General features: G+C 34.3%; 1 long non-coding RNA gene across 2 annotated transcripts; it reads right to left on the reverse strand.

Moving 5' to 3' along the window:
* Positions 1–3,154: 3,154 nt before the first annotated feature.
* Positions 3,155–4,656, reverse strand: LOC307160473. 2 transcript variants are annotated; one of them, XR_013821549.1, is made up of 5 exons: positions 4,508–4,656; positions 3,815–3,879; positions 3,653–3,714; positions 3,473–3,573; positions 3,155–3,285 (listed from the first exon to the last, which is right to left on the reverse strand). It is a non-coding gene; the product is annotated as an uncharacterized lncRNA (long non-coding RNA). The 2 variants fall into 2 exon arrangements; XR_013821550.1 differs by lacking the exon at positions 4,508–4,656 and having other exon boundaries at positions 3,815–4,073.
* Positions 4,657–4,912: the final 256 nt, after the last annotated feature.

The raw sequence follows: 4,912 nt of genomic DNA on the forward strand, positions 1-4,912 counted from the left end.
GACTGATAAAGCATTTACGAAAATATATAAACAAAGAATATTTGTGATATGCCACAAAAAAACATTTAAAACTAGTTGAAGTGAGCAAACAAGTGAAGTCTTTATGAGTGAGTCATTGAATCATTCATTCAAGAGATTTGTTCAAAAACAGTGATCCATCCAGTAAAAAAGAAAATTAAGTCTTTATAAGTGAGTCATTGAATCATTAATTCAAATCTATAATAATAATACTATTTTATTCAAATTAATTAGTAATATTTAATTAACTAACTCACAAAATAATTAATTAATTATATATATTTAAATAGACTGCATCAATTAACATTTTGTCAGAACCTCTAGTAAATTACAGTTCAGAATTGTTGAAGATTCATAATTTCTGTTTTTTTAAAAAAAATGTTCTAATTTTCTTCAGAATCATACAGTTCTAATATTTGGCATGCTGCTTGTCCCCATAATAGTGTGGTTAAGGCATCTACCAGCAGGAACTAACCAGGTCATGCTAGTCTAACCATGGCTTTTTGGTCCACACTGAAAGGACAGATTTTGGGCCACACTTCACAATCAATAAATATACTATAAGCTCTCTCAACAGTGTTACCTGCTATGTAAAAGTCATAGTGGATATCTTCATAAAGTTTTTCATGTTTACTTTTTTTTTTTTTTTTAAGTTTTATTTTTGCTTTCTATTTAAAATAACAGAGCAATTGCTGAACACACAGTTTCAAGAACAAATCATGTGACATGCTTCACCTTTCTGTAGCACACAATGAGATTCTCATGTGAATATCACACCACAATGGTGAACCGAGAACACGCTTTTATTAATCCTGAAAGTGGGTCGCAGTCCTATTTTCCTTTAACACATTCCTCAGAAAGTCTTGAGTTATGAAAATGAATTTAAGCATTGCTGTGTGGCTTTGTTCTGCCCTGACTAATACCTTTTCAGCTCATAAAGACATCCTCTTAAGCTGTTCTTACATTATGGTCCGGCTTGAGCTTCTTTTTAGCTGGATATAGGCCTACTGTCAAAACATTTTTGAAAGAAGAATAAGCGTTATATATTTGCCAATCTTAAGTCTGACTTCTGATCTTTTTTGCACTTTTACTTCTCAAAAAGACAGCTGGAAAAATTGACTAAAATATGTAGAAAGTCTGTGATACCCCATTTAAAAGTCAATAGAAATGAAATTGTTAGATATAACAGTGTTTTTCACACACACTCACTGGACTAGCTGCTCTGGGTCTGAGCACTATTGATTCAACAACCTTATGCAATGTGCTTTGGAAATGAGAGAGATTTGACTGCACTGCGTTCAGTTTCAGTAGAGTTTTCTGGTGTATGTGAATCAATGAAACATCACACACTTTCTCATCCTTCACATCTGATGCAACACTTATGGCATAATCCTTTTAAGGCAAGTTCTCTCAGTGGCCATCTTGACAACAGCCCCGGACATATGTTTTCCATCTAGCATGTAAGTGCAGCTCCTGACTGTTCGAATCTGGAAAGACTTAAATCTTCACTTTTGCAAAACGATAGCAAAAAGTTATGCAAAACGTTTGTAGAAAACTTTTAAATCATATTTAAATATATTCATAAACTGAAAATGATATAACCATCATACATGTTTCACATTCTTTTTGTGAGAAGAAAACAACTTCTGAAAGTGAACAGCAGTGATTTACTGTAGCATTACATACAAAAGTAAGTGTCATTTTAACGTCAGTGTAAACCAGGGGGGTTTAGGTTTTCAGGTACTAAATGCACATTAAATACTACATTATGTTCATTTAACAACATAAATCGAATAATTCATCAAATGTAAAAATCACTTCTTATTCTTCACTGTATGAATTACATATAGGGTACAATGGGGCTAAGGGCACACCCTAAGAAAAATTTGCTTTTCACTACTCTCGAAGTGTATGATTGCAGAAAAACATAAACAGAATGGGCCCTATCTTGCACCCAGCGCAATTGACTTTGTACACCGACCCATGTATCATTCCTATTTTGCACCCGCGAACAGCGGACTTTTCCCTCCACAGAAGCACGTCAGTTAACTAAGAAATACACTTGCGCTCCCCGGGGCGGTTCCGGCACAAATGATCCCTCATGCTATTTTGCAGGTTTAGAAAACAATTCCGCCACTGACCGAAAAAAACTAGTTTAAAGTCAGTGGCGCATTGTGCATGTTATTCATATGCTATTTTAAGGGGCGCATGTTTGGCCATAATCAATGTGTGCACAACGCGCATACACTTTGATTCTCTCATCTACACACAGACGCAGCATTTTTGCAAATCATAGCCTACACTGTTAGACTTTTCAAGGGTTTTTTACATTAACTTACTGGCAACACTGTTGCCAGTAAGTTACTGTAATTAAGATTTACAGTACATTACCGTTTTCAGTTTTACAGTATGGTGCTGTAATTGTGTAATACAGTGCATTACTGTAAAAACGAAGCTAATCAGTACACTACTGTAATTATTTTTTATTTGTACTAAATTAGATTTCATAATTTTGATATATAATTAATTTTATTTTTATCCTACATAAATACTACTAACATACAAACCAATTAGACAAAGTTATTACAAAATACAATTTTTTTAATTAAAACATTTCATATATATCACAAAATATACAGTCTGCCAATGCTGGAAATGATGTGTGAAATTTTTACACATTAATGGGTGAGTTTAGGGACAACGTTTTTTGTGTTAATTTTAACAAAGTAAATATGTCAGAAAGGTTAGCACAAAGATGTGTAAACGTGTTAAAACACATTATGTGATGTCCTTCACTGCACACATTGTTAAAAACATACATAAAATCATAAACAAAACGTTAGCATTTGACTAAATGAAGAGTCATTGGTTGTTTAGCTTATACAAGTATTATAATGAAATATCAACCATTACATTCATAAAACTGCAGAATATAAATACATTTTTAAGCAAAAAAAAAGTATTTAAGTATTTAAGTGTCTTAATGTTTTTGAAGTCTCTTTGATTCTCAAGAAACATTTCTTATTATTATCAATGTCTGACTGTCTACCCCTCAGTCTACTTCTACTTCTACGAGTAAAAATCATCATCAAAATAATCTTTAAAAAGTCAACACAATGTTTTTGTCCACCTTTGAATAAATGAACTTCTCCAAAGATTGGTTCCTGTTCAGAACTTGACTGACAACATCAGAATGTTCCCTGGTCTGTATGCGTGTCCACAAACACAAATGTACTCAGTCCTTCAGAGGAGAGCCCGGTTCCAACACTAGAGAGAGAGAAATAAATATTAGTGTCAAAATATTACATTATAAAATATTATACATTTTTACATTTTTATTATTATGTTTACAATAACTTAATAATATATATTTGTAAACAGCTTTGGCAATAGCATATTCAAACATTTCAACTGAACTAAATTAAATTATTCCAGATTAAATTTTAATACTTACAAATCCTAAATTCTGTCCAAAAATGCTGAGATCCATAGAGAGAAAGACTGACATCGATGATTTAGCCCATTTCAGCTCATCTGCAGTGAAGGGGTCCCTGTCTGAGACAAATATACATTAAGACACATGCAGGAAATCACTGAGTGATGATCGATCTCCTTCCTACAGTAGTTAACCCACCTGTGCGCTGATGTTAGGACCTTCCTGTTCAGGTGGGACTGCAATGGTAGAGAGTCTTCTGCCTAATAAAATATCAAAATAATGCAAAAATATAAACTTAAGTTGTTTAGAATGCTAGATTTGGTATGAATGAATTAGTGAGAGTTTTACTGCAATGCTTACCTGGATACATTTAATCTGGTGAGACTGAACATAGAAAATGGTCCATCTTCTGATTGGTTAATTTGCTGTGTAATAAATATAAAGTTAGACATGATGCAAAGGTCACTTATTTGATATAAAGTTAGCCAATTTTATAGAGATTTTATAAGATATTGTATGCTACCTAGTCTGCACCAGTGGCTCCAAAGCACTTATCACATATTGCTAATCATTTCAGCAAACTTATGTCAAAATATATCACAAATGGACTAACGTTAACTTATCTGCGGAATCTTGCTAGAAGTCACTGGCGCGAATTGGCGCTTTGTTGCAGTTGCCTTTAAACACATACAAAAATGGAAGTAAATATTAAATTCCATTAAAAAAAACTATAATATGTTATAGTTTGCAAACTAATGCTAAAACTAGAAAGGTGGCAGCTAGCCAAATAAAACTTAACGTTAGCTAACATACAATGTTATTTTCTCATCAGTAGGCCAACATTATCTACAACCAAAACAGAATTTCACATAGTTAATTTATTGTTAATGTAAACTAAGCGTTGCTCATTGCCATGTTTTAACTCGACAACAAAGTCTGTAAAATGAAACGTTAGCGCAGTTTACTGTGGTAAAGTTCGTTACCGCCATGTTGACGAGTATAACAGGTTAAACTGGGCACATTCCTGTCAACACACACAGAATGTTTTTTTACCTTGCTTGCTGGTCTCTCTCTCGGTGAAGTGAATTCCGTCTCTTCCCCGGGCCAGACACGAACGGTGCGGTCCAGCAAAAGACAGTCCCAGTGATATAACACTGGATGCTCCGGCGAGACACGACAAATCCCAGACAGTGTATAGTGATGTGCCGTTATATTTCTGACGTACGATAACGTTACTCCGAGTCCAAGCGCTCGCGCTATTTCTGGCAAGGGACAAACAGGTTTACATTTTGCATTAATGGTCCGGCCCGGTCGCTTCAATGTGTCCAATATAGACAGCCTCTGACTGTTATAGCGTTGTAGACACATGGTGTAAGGCAAAAATTAGGAAATAAAAATCACGATGGAATGGTGCCAGCCAGAGAGGCCGTTACGTCAAATACAGTAGTATACAGCAAA

This window comes from Squalius cephalus, assembly GCF_949319135.1.
Source record: "Squalius cephalus genome assembly, chromosome: 6".
Lineage (NCBI taxonomy): Eukaryota > Metazoa > Chordata > Actinopteri > Cypriniformes > Leuciscidae > Squalius > Squalius cephalus.